The 17,749-nt window shown below is 37.4% G+C and overlaps 1 protein-coding gene across 1 annotated transcript in view; it reads left to right on the forward strand.

Annotated features, from left to right (window-relative positions):
- The window catches only part of LOC150087322 (laminin subunit gamma-1-like), a 327,255-nt gene that overhangs the window by 40,483 nt on the left and 269,023 nt on the right, over positions 1-17,749 (forward strand). The window lies entirely within an intron of this gene.

Below are 17,749 nucleotides of genomic sequence, written 5' to 3' on the forward strand. Positions count from 1 at the left end.
AGCCTGAGTACGACGAAAGTTGTCACAGATTCAGGAGTTACGCATGCTAGTATTATCACTTGTGGGGTATTATCTATATGTAATACGGAAGGCGTTTTCTTTTGACACTCAGTGTGAACGATAAGCTTAACCGATCGGGCTGGAAGGGGCTTTAAATTGAAGCTCTTTCTTCCTAGGTGTGCACAAAGTTGTTAAAAATTTTAAAATCCCGAATAGTTTTATTTTACTGAACCGGCCGTTTTCTAGTACAACCGAGAATAGTTCAACATCCACTTCATAGATGGAGCCACAGGAAGATGCTATTGTTAAACAAACTAAGTTTATAAGGCATTTTTTCTGATTAACAATTTGCACTTTAATTATTTAAATGATTAATAATTTGCACGTTCGCACAACCGTGTCCTTTATTCCAAAAAATAATAATAATAAAAAATAAATAAATAATAAAATTCTGCTACCAATTGCAAAATTGCCTACCTTAAAAGAAATAGCTAATCGTTAGGATTCCATAACACTGCTCGATCACTATATGTCCCCTCGTTGCGCACTCGAGCTCATGCACTCATTGCCATTCGTTACGTTTAAAACATTCAGAAGTCATTATTTTATCGTTATCAACTTCGAGTTTATTTATTTTTTTAAGGTGAGTAATAATTTAAGGATTTAGAATTATGTCACAGTCGGGAAGACGTGTTCTCTGCGATGCTACTATGATTGGTCGTGTTGAACGTACCTTGCAGCGAAGAAGATACACGCCTTTTTGCGTTTCTGCAAATGTATTCGGGATCGGTCGGAAATGGTGAAATCAAAGAAAATTTATAGGTTTCCTCAGATACAAGAAATGACAAAGGATTCGACTGGCCTACCTGCTTACGACATAAGGATTCGACACGTGCTGGCTTACTTGCTGGCGACAAAACACGTGCTACGTTTCTTTAGAACAGCTAGAGAAAACTTTAAATTTGCATTAAGAGAAATTCAGGTATATATTAGCTTCAGTTCTGTGGTTCAGAATTTTTTAGAGAACAATAAGGATCCGAACCACCAGACTACAGTTGGCGAACTTCAAGAAGTTGGGCTGCAACAACAATACATTTTACACTTCCACATTTGGAAGTGTAAGTGAAGAACAGGGTGAGAGGTTTAAACAAGACATTAAACACATGGAGATGAGATACAGGGGAGTTGAAATGTCAACATCAGGGCTGATATTTGCTGGATACTGAAGAGGTACTGTGCAGTATAATCATCTGCAAGAAAACGAAAGAAACGAAACACTAATAATGAAAGTTTGACCGAGTTTTTAAAATGAAAGGTGAGTTTTTAGTGTACTCTTTTAATATTTTGCCCTTTTCAGTAGCATTTTATAGAGATGGTAATGAATTGTCCAAAAATTTTCAGGAAAATATCAAGCAATAAAACAAGACAAGACACGGACTACATTTATTTAGGACAGCTAGAGAAAAACTCTGCTACCAATTGCGAAATTTTCGCAATGAGTACTGTTAGTTGATGCTTAGTCTATACATATTCTCAGTATTCAAATGTTAAAACACCTTCCATAATGATATTTTGTATTATTCAGGGAACAAAATTACTGCACCCCTTTTTACTTGTTTCAGTCAAGAAAGATATTTATTTCACCCCCACACACACACTCACACCTTTTTTTTGTTGGTTTTTCTGGTTTTCCTATTTTCCTATTAGTAACTCTTTTTTTTGTTAATCAGCAACAGGTCTTGGTGGCTAGCACAGTGGTTATAATCACTTTCCTCCCACATCAGATGAAAAGGTCTGGGTTCGAATCCAGCCAATGAACCGAATTTTATGGGCCGTTTTTCGCTCCGTGGCTGAATTAGTTGGTCTCAGGCGAGGATTGCAAGTTTTTTCCCAACAAAAACTCGGTTGTTCGTCCAGAAACGCAGGCAACCCGACCAGAGAATACATGAGTAGGAGAGGGGGCACTTTGAACGAAACTGACCAGGGGGGGCGGTCTGTCAAGCCTCCCTTCCCCCACTCCGCCAACCCTCCCCTCTCCGAGCTTGCGGTCTGCCTCCCCCCTCCCTCCCCTACCCCCGAAACACTTTGAACAGAATTACACAGCGGGTGGTCTGGCGACTTCCCCCTCCCTCCCCCACCCCAAAACACTTTGAACAGATTTTGTCAGCGGGTGGTCCGTCGATCCCACCCCGCCACTAGGTGGCGCTGTCATCGAAACACTTTGAACAGAATTTCACAGCGGGTGGTCTGTCGACCCACCCCCGAAACACTTTGAACCGATTTTGGTTGCGACGGTCGCCGCTAGGTGGCACTGCCATAGAAACACTTAAGCTAGCTGACCAAGGGCAGTATTCCACCCTCCCCACCCCCACACACAGATGTTGAATCTTTGATTGTGATGACGTCATCAATCACGTGAATCCTTCCCATGATAATGTTATTTTTAGGCAATAAATTAATTAGTGTTATTTTGAATTGTTTTTACTTTAAAGTATTCATGAACAAATCAATGGTATTTTTAAAGTATTCATGACCAATATTTTTAACCAATGGTATTTTTTAAAGTATTCATGAACAAATCAATGGTATTATTTGAACATAATTAAAGTATTCATGACCAATATTTTTAACCAATGGTATTTTTTAAAGTATTCATGAAGAAATCAATGGTATTTTGTGATTTGAAAGTGATTTTCAATATAATTTTTAATGAAGACAGATTTTAACGGATGACCTTTTTTGTTTGGAATACTGAACTACAGTTGCTTTCGAATAGATTTGAATAAATTTGTACATGAACATCCTCGTGAATATTGTTGTTTGCCGTATAACGAACAGTGAAACTCATTCATGGCAAGATTTCACTGGTTCTCTTTATTTCGAACACAGTTATAATTTGATTAGTGTTATTACTTGAATGCAATTAATGTGTTTTTTCATAATTATAAAGTTCGAAATTAATTTAAAATGGTTGAAGTTTAAGGGGAAATTTAAAAAGTTAAAATAAATTTACCACAGGTTGTGTGAAAATTACAAGGTAAACATCGTAACTCCCAAGCTGTATAACATTCTTACTATTCTGGTTAAAATTCTAAAATCTTCATTGCAGACACGGGTTAAACGAGCTTTTATCGGAATTCTAAAGAGACCGCACAGGTCTTTACTAATAATAAAATCTCAATTCAGATTGCATACTGTTATGAGAACAATCCATTTTTTTGTTTTCCCGTATGAAGTTTTCAATCATAGTTCCAGAAAGTGTTCAGCATTTACAGTATGGAAAAAATTTTGAGCTCCACAAAAATAGACCGGTGATGCTAAGTTTAAGTACTTAGCAATTAAATTTAACTTATTTACATAGTTTTCCGCTCATCTAGTTTTATTAGAGTTCACATTTTGTCTTTCCAGTGAGCGAAATTTTTACCCACACATAGCTGAACGAGAATGGTTTGAATTTGAAATTGTACGTTACCCAGAGCCACAATCCTTGACACGTTGTCTTCCTTTTGCTGCGAATATTTTATCAATTCAGGACGTTTCTTCTCCACTTTAATAACAACAACACAAGAATCTGAATGGAGGGTTGAAAATTCACAAAACCAACACGAGCAATCCATTTGAAGATACAGAAATTGTAATGATATCAACCCCACGGCTAAAAGGCAACTGAAATGCTATAATTATCACGTGGGAGTTTAACCAATCATAAACCAGCTTTGCACGATAACAAGCAAAAAATTAAGTGATATCCACAATATTTTTTCAAAAATGTTTCCAACATTTGTGCGAAACGTAATCTGTATACTGATATGTCCATAAGCCTGGAAAACGCAAAATAGGTAGAACTCTGAGAAAAAACCCCCAAAACAGCAGTGCCATAAACCTCCGTTTACGTCATAATCCTTTGGTTTAATTCCAGGAACACAATTCCCAATTAAACAACGTAGTTTTACATAATTGTAACATGTCTCTGTAGCCAATAGAAAATAATTGCATGTCTATATGAACGAAATAATATTTATTGTGATCCAGCGATTGTGTTTTTACCAAAACACTAAGACGTTAGTATGAACTTATTTTCTCTCTCTCTCAATAATAGTACTAAGACACAGATAAAATTCGCAAAAGAATAAAAACTTATTTCTCTATCAATAATAATGTTAAGGAACCACAAAGACACAGATAAAAGTTACAAAAGAATATTCTATTTTATTCTTAAAAAAACTAAAGAAAGATACAAAATACTTACAACTAAAGATTCCCTAATCTAAATAAATCAAGCTACTGTAACCACCATCTGTTGTTAAAACATCGTTACTCCGATCGTGCCAGATGATGGGCATGGTGGAAGCACCGGACGTGGAAAAACCGCTCTCGTCAACGGCATAGGGATTCCGAGGACCACCAACATTTACTTCTTCTTCTTCATACTCCCTGACAATAATTATGTCCGGTGAATGAACCTCACGATCAACGTATGCCGATCCTATTGACACTTCCGATGCCGACCGTGAGGAGTTGGATGCGGATATATCACCATCGTATGAAAGATGCAAACTTGCAGAGGTTGAAAATTTCATGGACACTTCCCATGAACAGAGGCTATCATCCAGCGATAGAGATGAAAATTGGTGTAATCGATACAGGACTGCCCCGTACTAATGGGAGTTGAGCTCCGTGTTTTTGGAAAATATGTCGAGGCATTCCAGTCAAAGACCTCATAACGGTTAGCAACGTCCGAAAGGTCTTCGCAGGAATCCAAGGGAGTTGAACTCCGTATTTTCGGAAAATATGTCGAGGCGTTCCAGTCAAAGGTCTCACAACAGTCGGCAACTTCCAAAAGGTCTACGTCGTTGCAGGAAACCCACGGGTCACAACACTCTGAACTTTTATCATAACAGACAACTGACCCTGAACACATGCACAAACTGTACCTACACAACATTGTAAGGATGGAAAAAACGTGAGAGTAGCATGAAGAAATAAACAAAAAACTAGCCCTTTTAAACTCAAGCAGGTTCAAATGTTAACCCAATACAACCAATCAGATTGGTAGGGAAAGCTGAAAAATACTGTTGCTAAAAACAACTTATTAGTTAACGTGCTACTTTTTACATAATTTGTTAACACACATTTTGTTGGATCTGTGAACTGCAAAGATTTAGAACATATTTTTCTGATATAATTTAAAACTTCATAAATGAACGTTCTGTTATGGTAATAGAAATGAGAAAATACAGATATATACACCTAAAAATTAACAGATTTTCTAATTTTCACAACCTATTTGTAGGTGTCAAATGTATATTTTAGCCGTTAGGGGATAGCACAGCTTGGAACTCCACAAAGTTTACGAAAGATAGCCTTTGTTTGTCCATAAGATCTTCACTGAAAATGGGGAAGTTTGAGAAAATCACATGTCACCTTTAGATATTTTGCGTGTCCAACCGGAAAAAATTTGTCCCGTTATATTATTTTCAATTGCTAGAATTTGTACGAAATCGAACTTTTTGTGGCAGTTTCTCTTTCGAGATAGAGAAATTGTCCTTAAACGATTTCGCCCACCTTTCAATCCAACCCTCAGGTTTTTTATGCATTCCAACTCAAAAAAATCACGCAAAACGACTGTAAAACGGTTCGCAACCGACTAGTCGGAATTATTGAAATCATGAAAAATAAATATCATAAAGCTACATTGACTGGTAGTTTAAAATCAACACTTGTTGACAAGCTGATGGAGGGGAAAAAATAACGTTCAATCTCAGCAACTGCGAATAGATCCAAAACAGTTAAAAGCTGAGATTTTTAATAAATTTTCAGTTATCCATCAACACTTTGTAATCTTTTCAAAACAAACGTGAAAAAATCAACTTAAAATTCTTAATTTTAAGCATTTTCCGTGTACTATAAGATAAATTTGAACTTGAACAGCTCATTCAAATCATAAAAAACATCCCCAAATAGCGTAAAACCCCAACAAATACAGCCAAACCTCGGAAAATCTAAGAAAAATTATGTAAAAAATCTTAACATGTTTTTCAACATTTATTTGCGATTGAGACCCACACAAGAGGATTACGGTGTCACAGCAGATTAAAGCCTCATGATTCAAAAATATATAACTCAAGGGGATTAATAATGATTATAACGTTCTTGGGTTTTTTTCTCAGAATTCCAATAAGCTTACACATTAACATGAAAAAACAACGGAAACTGTGTACATGTAATTAATGGACCCTTTAAAATTAGAGAAAATGATCAGAAAGAGAGAAAATAATCGGCTTTTCCCCATGTACCCAAAGGATGTGTTTGTGAGATTTTTACACATCATTAGTGATGTGTAAGCAAATTAAAATTTGCTTACACATCATGTGTAAGCAAAAATGTTGTGATGTGTAAGCAAATTAAAATTTGCTTACACATCACAACATTTTTGTGCTGTCAAAACATGAAATTCATTCATCACAGTAAAAATCAGGGTGGAAACACACAAAACACTGTCAAGAGACAGAAATATAAGAAAATTATGTAAAAATATCTTAAAAATACAGCTTCAACATTTATTCAACCCTCAGACCCCAGCCACAACTTCACAGGTTCTTAGAAACCCCCCTCAAAACGATTATGGTGTTAAGACACGCCTAAGGTTAAAAAAATATTAACCGTTATCATTGAAATAATCACATTTTAGATCTTTTGTGTACTGTAAAATTAACAATGACAACAGAAACTATACTTTTATGAATCTATCGGCATAACAACTGATGAATTTTCATATGCACACACTCATACAAAAGATGAGCAAAGGTAATTTGAGACAAAAATCTTGATTTAACACAAAAACAACATAATAGATGATGGGCAAAACACCATACATGTGTTCATACAATTCTAAACTACCATATTTAAAGTGCATGTTACAATAAGAAAAACAAGCAGTGTGTTACAATAGGAAAACTCACCACAATGTTCCAGAAACATAAGTAATTTTGAATCTCAAAGCCAACAAGAGTTCTGAAACCATGGTAATAGCAGTAATAATCACCGCTGTTACAATCATATCCTTATTGATGTACCGTGTTTATTATATAATTCGTCATTTACCAATGTAACGCCTTACTTTATATTTGAAAAAGGAAAAATTCGAAGCAAACACATGAAAATTTAAGATAATTTTAACTGGAAGCGTATACATTTCAAGCGTCACACTTTAAATTTCATTATTTCGACCGAAAATAGCCGATGCCTGCAGAAATAGTACCCACCGAAGGCAATTAGGCTAAGACTGCATGCTATTTTCACATTCACATTGAACCAAAATAAACCTGAAAAATAAAATAACCGCTGCAGATCACCGACTATTTTACACACGATAAGACCGAACAACACCAACCTAAGTCAAAGATTTCACTAAATCAAATAATTTAGTGAAATCAGGGGTTGGTGTTGTTCAAAGTGTTTCGGGGGTAGGGGAGGGAGGGGGGAGGCAGACCGCAAGCTCGGAGAGGGGAGGGTTGGCGGGGTGGGGGAAGGGAGGCTTGACAGACCGCCCCCCCTGGTCAGTTTCGTTCAAAGTGCCCCCTCTCCTACTTACATGCAATTCACAGACATACCCACACGGGTTGGCGAGGTAATTCTCGGGCTGTCCTAATATGATAGTTTATTAGTATTACAGTTCTAGTTTCCTTGAAAAACTATAGTATGTGATTTTATCATGAATTTAAGTAGTTTTTCCTGAGATCCACTTTCGTTAAGCCGTCTGGGTTAGCCAGGTGGGTAAAGTGCCTGCCTGGCAACCCAAAGGTCGCGGGTTCGAATCCCGCCTCGGGCTTGGATCACAGTACTGAAAAGACCTTGGGAGGTGCATTATGGCCACAGAAGCCAATGTCCCAACAACTACCAAAAAAAAAAACAAACTTTCTTTAAGAAATCAAAGGGAATATTGTATCGTTCTAAGAAGATTTTGTACAACAGGATATAAACATAAAAGTGCAATAAAGTAAATAAGGACAAATATTGTTCAGCAACGACAAGTATTAAATTTTCTAGCTCCATAAGGCTATTGAATATCAGATAAAAATCCGTCAATAAGTAATCATCTTTCTTGTTAAAACAAGAAATAACTACCCAGATCAGCAAACCTTCTAAAATATCAGTGTTCTGGATGAGTTAAATTTATGTTTAAAGGTATTAGAACAGAAACCATTAACAAGTTGGTTGGTGGTAGGCTCACAGCAACTTAGGCCATATTGCGCTGTCTATAATATCTCTGTAAATTGCATATGTTCTGTGGTCGATTTGCTATATTCTGGACGCAAAACCCGAGTTTGCAAGAGGAAAAAAAATTATAATAAAATAAAAGCCCATGCTACCCTTTCCCGAGACTGACTAGCTCAGCCACATTGTGAAAAAGCCCCATGGAAGACTGCTGCACAAATTAGAACAGTGTGGCATTGAAGGCAAATTGCTGCTATGGATAAAGGGGTGATTTAGGGGAAGAAGACAGAGAGTGGTAATCAATGGACACAGCTCATCATGGACTGATGTTATTAGTGGAGTCCCTCAGGGTTCAGTGTTGGGTCAATTATTGTTTTCTGTATTTATAAATAATATTGATGATGGTATATCAACCTTAATGTCCAAGTTTGCAGACGATACAAAGGTTGGCAGGGTTGTTAAGGACACTACTGACGTTATGCTGCTGCACCAGGATCGAAAAGTTGAGCAGATGGGCTGAGAGGTGGCAAATGAAGTTTAACATTGGCAAATGTAAAGTACTACATATGGGAAACAGCAACCCCAGAGCAACGTATCAACTGTGTGGTACTACACTGACAGTGGTAGAGAATGAAAAGGAACTGGGGGTAATTATTCAGGCAGATATGAAGTTCTCTCAGCAGTGCAAACGGGCTGCAAGAGTAGCTCATGGTGTCTTGTCAATGATATACAGGAATTTTTCTAGCAGGGATAAGGAGGTGATTATTCCCTTGTATAAGGCAATGGTCAAGCCACACTTTGAGTACTGTATACAGGTCTGGAAGCCTCATTTCAAGAAGAATGTAGAGCTGCTGGAATGAGTACAGAGAAGGGCAACAAGATTAGCGAATGGAACAAAGGATTGCTATTACGAAGAAAGGCATCAGACAAGGCCTCGCCGGTGCCTAGTCTACAGACAAGGCACCGGGCGAGGTGATCTGATAGAGGTGTATAAAGGCTTGAATGGTTTGAGCATGCTCAATGCTGATGGGATTCTTCCTCTTGCTCAGAATAATCACCTCAGAGGGCATAAATTCAAATTGAGGAAAGACAGATGTAGGATAGACGTGCGGAAATTTGCCTTTAGCCAGCGGGTGGTTGGTTGGTGGAACAGACTGCCATCCCTTGTGGTGGAGGTTGATAGCCTAAATAAGTTTTAGGCTCAGCTGGACAGGTATTTTGAACGAACAGAGGGGTGAAGTGGAAGTGGTTATTTTTTATTTATTTTTGCCGATTCAGGTGGCTTGTGACTCTCCACAAGGTTCTCTTCGGGCTCTGTATCACGGTATTACATGAGTGTGGGGCTCATTCCTTCGAATTCTGTTAGGGCCTTCTTCCACTCGTCCTCTATTTTGGATATCATGACCTCGTCTGTTTCCACTTTAGCTGCTGTATTTCTTCTTGCTCTTCCTCCTCTGGTTCCATATTCTTTATCCTTTGTAGTTGATCGCTCATGTCTGGCTTGATTTTTTCCAAGATTGCAGGAGCTATCAGGTTCTTCGTGACGATGGTCCTTCTCTGGTTCGCTATTCGTTGTTCATTGACCTGAATATCCCGGAATCGTTCCAGCCACTTGGTATGTAGTCTCGCCCTGTAAGTTGTCATATCGGTCTCCAGCTTCGTTATTTCGTAGTATGCTTGCCTGATGTACGTGTTCATTTCGATGCTCCACTTTATGCGTTGGCATTTTCTCCCTTCCTGGGTGGTCACTAGCGCAGTTGCACAGGAAGCAGTTGGTGGGGGCTGGATGGTCTTGCCCTTCTCTTGTGGTAGCCATATGAGGGACAGCGCCACTCGCTCCACTGTCTCTGATTTTTGGAACCGACCTCTCTGCTTGAACGTGAGTGGCTTTATCCTGCGCTACACTCGATGCAGTATGATTAATATTTCTCTGCGACATCATCCATCTATTGATGGTGAACCTGTTTAGGTTCGGCTGGTATGTCCAGTGGTAGTTCTCGCGTGTTACGCCAGATGGCGCCACAAACTGCCTTAGCCGCCACTCCGACCTTGGGATATCCAGGAATCATTAGGTCTCTTGGAGCAACTTTCACAATATTTTATTTATTTTATTAATTTTTATTGCTATTAATTTATTTATTTATTATTATTCTAATTTATTACTATTATTATACCGATCTCCCAGCGTGATGGAGCCGCGTTCGCTTCCGCCAAGGCGGTTCTCGAACTCGGGTCCATGAGGTTGGAAGTCCAGTGCCTTAACCACTGGGTCATCGCGCCCTTTATAATTATTGCTGCTCTTATATTATTTCTCCCTGATTGGGGGTTCCACCTCGTGACGGGTATTGCTACCAAGTACACAGGGTGGTTGTTTTTATGTCTGATGTTGCTGTTGGTCGAGGAACTCTCTGAAAATCCTACAGGTGTTCAGGATTGCGACTTTCTAGAGTTCCGCCAAGGCGGTTCTCGAAGTCGGGTCCATGAAGCTGGTAGTCCAGTGTCTTAACCACTGGGTCATCGCGCCCTTTATAATTATTGCTGCTCTTATATTATTTCTCCCTGATTGGGGGTTCCACCTCGTGACGGGTATTGCTACCAAGTACACAGGGTGGTTGTTTTTATGTCTGATGTTGCTGTTGGTCGAGGAACTCTCTGACAATCCTACAGGTGTTCAGGATTGCGACTTTCTAGAGTTCCTTGTAGGTGTTCGCTGGGAGACCTATTGCTGTTAGGCTGTTATGTAGGGTCTTTGGCACCATACCTGTGGTTGACACGATGATTGGGATGGTCATTACTTGTTACATATGCCACATCTCTTTGATCTCCTGTCTTAGGTTCGTGTACTTCCTGATTTTTTTCCCCATGGGTTTTCTGCAGGTTGCCAGTGTTGGGTACTGCTATGTCAATCAGATAGGTAGCCTTTTCCTTCTTGTCCACAAGGGTTATGTCCGGTCTGTTGTGCGGGATTGTCCTATCCGTTATTATGGCGTGGGCCCCCTACAGCTTGTGGGTTGGGGTCTCTAGTACTGCCTGTGGTTCGTACTTGTACTACGGTACACTTTCTTCGATCAACTGGCATTTCTTTGCTAGCTTCTGATGTATTATCCTGTCTACCTGGTAGTGTGTCTATGAGTGTACTCAGTCTGGGTGATCACCTTGCATCCCGCGGTGATGTGTTGGATCGTTTCTGAGGCCAGGCGGCATCGTCGACATGTGTAATCGGACACTCCGGGATCCTTGGCGATGTATTTAAGGCCTGACGTAGCCGAGTGGTCAGGAGCGAGAGTGCATAGCACGCGTTCCTTGAGTGGACCGGGGTTCCAACCCGTGATTACTAAATACGATAAATATTTGTATGGATGATTTATTGTAAACTCTACTGACTTGGTTGTCGTGCCGGAGTATAAAGAGAAAATTTATTTTTATTTTATTTTATTTTGTATAGTTTCTGGTGTTTATTACCTGGTCTTGGATGGCGTGCATGAATCCTTCAGTCTCTGGGAAGAGCGTCCCGCTCGTGAGCCATGCATTGGAAGCAGTTTTATCTATGTGATCTTGATAGAGATCATTGTAGTGTCTGCCGTGGAGTGTCTTCTCTGCCCATCTTTCTAGCTTCGTTTGTGCCTCCTGGTTGGGTGGGGACACCTCGCTTAGGTTGAGTGGGGTATACCTCTTGTCTATCTTCCTTATGGCCTGGTGGAGTGCTGCTGTGTGTTTCTGGAAATAATCCTTAGGGTTAGCAATTGCTCTTTTTTGTTGCTTGATGAGGTCTATCAGGCTCCTTCCTCGTTCTTCCCGGGCAATTGTCAGTCTCTCAACGGCAGCTCTCGGGTGGTGTTGGCCGCTCTTGGTCATCATTGTTCTTGTCTTTCTCATGATATCCTCCAGCTCGGCGTTAGTCCAATCTAAGACCTCGAAGGAGTATGTTAGCACTGGGACAGCATAGGTGTTTACTATTAATTATTATTATATTTTTTTGTTGTTGTTATTGTGTTGTATTGTATTATTATTATTATTATTATTATTAGCAGCAGCTATATGGTGCAAGGAAGCCTGAGGCTTATGCTGCATCAGCCAAAAAAAAAAAAAATTCTGAGTAACCCTGAGAGAGAGAGAGAGAGAGAGAGAGAGAGAGAGAGAGAAGAAGGGAATCACCAAGAAAGAGAAGAATGATGATATCCAGCTCAGGACCGTGTGTGAGCCCCCGGGGTTAAAAGTGAATGTATCAACACCATGCTCCTCACTGAAGCACTTTTATCGAGTCTCATAACTAACTCTTACTTTCTTCGAAATACTGAACGCAAAATGTTTCCTTTTAGACATGGTATTAAATGAAAATTATAATAAGTTGGAACAAATAATCACATAATCACATACTGAAACTCAAAAATAGCCGGTTTTATGGTAATTCTGGTTTCCTGGAAGCCGGATAAATGGTCTGGTACCTGTAGTAAAAACTAATTTTGTCGAGTGCGTTAGGAGCGTCTTGTTTTTAATGGATAGAACTGGTAGTAACGGATTTCAGATTTTACTGTAACATGTCACCCCAGGGGCCCACGTCTGGTGAGTATAGGCTTGGCACCCTCAGGGTCCTGAGCTTAAAATCATTATTCTTCTCTTTCTTCGTGATTCCCTTCTACTTTTGGCTGTTTCTCCCTCTCAGGGTAACTCGAAAAAATTTTTTTTTTCTTTAGCTTGTACAGCATAAGCCTCAGGCTTCCTTCCACTATATGGATAATAATAATAATAATAATAATAATAATAATATACACAGTATTACTATCAGTCGACCATCTGAAGGTGCAAGGGATTTGGTTATTACAAAACTACTGGACTTTTCCGAAATTCGGTCCACTTGACTGAAAAGTGAGACCTGAATATTAGTTCCATCAGCGTTTCAAACTCCCAGGTAGCAACATTAGCTATCATACCTGATAAATCTTAGGGACGAAATTATTTTACTGTTACCCTTACTATACCCTATTTCCTTGGTTAAGGAAAAGTTTTCACTGATTTTTTTAATCCGGGCGGAGGCGTAGGATTTTTCTCTATCCCCTTCCCCCACCATTGCACAAAGATAAAACAACAGCCCAAGCAATCTGTTAATAAATCATCTTTGTTAATGACTTCCACCAACATACTACCGGAAGAAATTTTTCTCCACGCAGCATCTACTTCTACCCAACTTCTTTCTATATACAGCTATCTTGTGGCCTACGCACTTTGTGTGGGCGTTACTCCTTAAGGCTAGCCATAAAAAAAATTCTTGTGCTCTCAGTACTAAATCAGGCGTTAACTAACTTACTATAAAGTGACTAAATTCAGCTTTAATATGAGAAATAAGAAAACCTCATTTTTCTCCCAATTATAATAAAAATACTAAAAACCTTCCCCACGGCATCATATGCGAATGGGCCCTTTCATAAAATGGGAAAAGTCCATTCTAAACTGAACTGTGCCTATTCTTATTAACAGGTGCTTATAATTTATAAAACAATACGCTGACGTATTTACACGTCAGCGTATTGCTTTATAAATTATAAGCATAAGTAAAATATAAATTATAATTTACTTTATAATTTATAAAGTAAATACGCCGACGTATTTACACGTTATAAGCATTAACATGAATTTTTTCACTAAAAAAAAAAAAAAAAAAAAACCGAAATAAGTGAAATTCGCTTGATGTTTTTTTAAAGGAATAAGCAGTTTAAACTTTAAAGGGGGAAAAGTTAAAACAGGTTTCTTAGAAAGGTGAACTAATTTCCCCCAAATAGAATTTTTGGTCTCAGAACCTGGAAGTGGCCGCATCTACGTGCAAGCTGTCAGAGACTATAGAATGAAAACAACCCTTTTCATATTGACAGTATCGTACCTAGGCTTCTGTCGACCCCGGGCGAAAAATTAAAGGTGGAATTCGTAAAATTGAAAAAAAAAAAAAAAAAAGGAAAAACCCAAATATTATTCAAATCATAATTACTTATTTAAACTTTTACGACTAGTACATTATTTATACAAACTAAAAGTTTTCACATGATTACCTTACGATATTTACTTGATGATATCTGTAACATCCGATGTTTTTATATCTTTTAGCACATCTTGTTCTATGACCATAATGGCCAACCCATTAATTCTTTCTTGGCCAACTGTTGCTCGTGACTATGTTTTAATCATTTTGAGTCTTGAAAACTCCTCTCTCCAGACACAACCGTAATTGGCAATGCGAATAATATCCGAAGAGAAATAGTGATATTGGGATATAATTCAACAAATAAAATAATAAATGAATGTCAATAATTCTAAGCAACCAGATATTTTTTCCTTTTAAAACATGTTGCAAAGATTGGATTTCTTGACGAAACTCTTTGGCATCGATGCCATTGCTCCCGTCTTCGCCAGTGAGAATTCCTTCAAGCTGTTGACATTTCGTTTCAATTGCAATTTCAATTAAATTCATCAAGTTTTCTGATTTTAGAATAAGATCCAATGAGTATATTTCATTCATCTGATCAAATCTTTCTTGTAAGCTAACGATAGCTACATCGATCATTATATTAAAAAATTCCGTTTCAAACCTTTTGTTTGGATTAATAGGGCGTTCATCTGATGAAGTTTCACAGGTAAAATCGCGCTTTTTTTCTAGAAATTCGCACTTGTGGTAACACTGACAGTACTTCCAACTCGGCTTGGCACACCCAGGGTCCTGAGCTGGATATCATCATTCTTCTCTTCCTTGGTGATTCCCTTCTACTCTCTCTCTCTCTCTCTCTCTCTCTCTCTCTCTCTCTCTCTCTCTCTCTCTCTCTCTCAGGGTAACTCAGGAATTTTTTTCTTTTTTTTTATTGGCTGGTGCAGCATAAGCCTCAGGCTTCCTTGCACCGCACAGCTAATAATAATAATAATAATAATAACTCAGTTGCAATAATGTCTACGGCTTTATCCGTGCACAATTTTAATCCAGAAGTTCCAAATTCTTTTAGTTGACTAAGATCATCTATCAATATAATTGCAGTGTTCATATCAATTGTACTGCTTTGCATGGCTTTACTTACTTTATTTATAATACTCAATGTTTCATACCAAACAACTACACTTATAATAAATTTAAAAGAAGTAATTTAAACTAAAAAAAAAAAATTTAATTCTGTTTATAATCCGGAACGACCACACGGTCAGAGGAGTTTACAATATAGAGAGAATACAAGAAACTTTCTGTATTCTTTCAAATCTTTCTAACCTTGTATTTACGACTGCAAATTTGCATCCTTTCCTTTGGTCTGTTCCTTGATTTCATTTAATGCATTTGTAATATTTCGTAACTGATATCGTTGCATTCAGAGCAAAGTAGACAGTTTTAAAAGTGAATTTCCATTATTGAGATTTTTGTTGCATTCAAACTAGGTTTAAATACCGGTAATAAAAATAGGGAAAAATTAATTTATTTTAACATCCGATTATAAAATAAATAAATTTACTGAAATATAAATAAGGCAATATGAATTTTTTTTATAATTAAAGTATTATATTTAGAAACAACATGGTGCAAGGTGGTACAAGTGCACCACCTTTGGACTTCGAAGTAATACACAATTTTAAATGTTTTCATTAGTTTATCGAAACATACGATTTCGCATGTATTCAAAATTTGGTGAACAAATATTTATATTCCCTTATGTACTGCCGTCGTCCATGGAAACACCATTTTTTATATTTAAAAAAAAATTAAAATATTATTATTTTAATAAAAAAAAAATTAAAATATTCGGGCCCCGGGTTACCACCTGATCCGCTCGTACCTATGTATGGCACTGCATGTTGAGAAAGAGGGGAGGAGACAAAATGGCCACTGAGCCCTTTCCATGTTATAGGGGAATGCGGCATTTTCTCGTTTGCATTGTAGGAGCTTGAAAATCTTGACAAGGCTTTGACATGTTGACCAAGTATTCACAATATTTCAGTAATTCCAGGTATTATAGTCACAGTTCTCAAAACTTAAAAGAAATGCGTGTGCATTACCTTGCTGAAATATATTCAAATCGGAATGAATCGTAAACCCAGGCCCTTTTGCCCTCCACTGCTTTCAGTTCGGCGCCTAGATAAGTTATTCTCAGATTGGGGGGCGCCTGAGGTATTCTCATTCACAATGCTGTATCGAAAAGAAAAGTAGTACACGCGTTTGAGTTGACTGTGGCTCGAGCCTACATGAATCCTAAATTTGCTGATATCTTGTATTCTTTATGTGGCAAACTCCTCTTATCTTCTGTTACTTTCCAAGAGTATAAACGAAAAATTTATCTAACTGCCAGAGAATGAGTTTGTCTAGTTCTGCCCAGTGATGGCTAAAGATGTGGTTTTGATTTGAAAACGATGATGCTGCCATCAACTTGTTTTTTCTTTTTTTTAACGAAAAAAAAAAACTGTTTTAGAAATGTCTTGAAATTCTAAATAAAAGATACTACAGCAGACGTATGTTTACAATATACCATTTGTCTGCTGAAGTAAGTTTTAATTTGATTTTAAAGGGTGTCCGAAAAGTTCTAGAACCATAGGAAGTTGGTTAACATTAATTTATAATTAAATTAATAATTAGTTAAAATTAATAATTTAATTTTAATCGTTTGTAAATAAGGTATTTCCACCTATGGTTCCAGACTTTTTCGAATACCTTGTACATTTCTTGTTATTTAATGATAAATCTTGTTTAGCCTTTCACGTAATGGCTTTCTTATTACTTATTCAAGGGTGAATTCTCCAAGGCAACGTGCCTTGAAGTGTTGTTCACGAGACCTGTTGCTGTTGGAATCTGCCCACAAACGCAGCACTAGAATAGTAATAATAATGTTTCAAGTGGGTAATTGACCGGGATATCGTAACTGATATTCTGTCCCCACAATCACATCAAGTTATTGATGAGCAGTCCCATACTCAAATGGTGATGATTTAACGTCAAAATAATCAGAAATTCAAATAACTGTGTTTCGGCATACCGGACAATTTTTGAGAGAAAAAAAATAAATATTAAAATATTTTATATGCATATTTTGTTCCCCATAAAATGATTTCCCTAAAAACCTAATCATTGTACAATTGTTAGAAATAATAATTGTACATTGATTATATGTTAATTCAGAGGTTCCCAAACTTTCTCGGTTCACTGCAGCCTTAGTGTCCCAGTAATTTTTTCACGGCGCCCCTGGCCGAAATAAACACAGTGGTTTTCGACCTTTTAATAATTCGATTCTGTGTGTATATATATAACATTAAAAAATATATATATGTTATATGATAGTTATTATAATAATATAATTATAAACAAAATTACAATTCCTAATACAAATTATATATACTTATAAAATAATTTTATTCTTTATATAGAGGTACTAAATAAACATCAGTTATAGATTACAACAAAATTAAAAAGATACGGTACAATACAATGGATACCGTACACCTTTTTTATAATGAAATAAATATATAAATTTAAAAAAAAAATAGTTTGAGTAACTTAAACCCAAATTACATTGCACCC

Source organism: Mastigoproctus giganteus, chromosome 4 (genome assembly GCF_048544385.1).
Source record: "Mastigoproctus giganteus isolate SK-2022 chromosome 4, ASM4854438v1, whole genome shotgun sequence".
Classification (NCBI taxonomy): Eukaryota; Metazoa; Arthropoda; class Arachnida; order Uropygi; family Thelyphonidae; genus Mastigoproctus; species Mastigoproctus giganteus.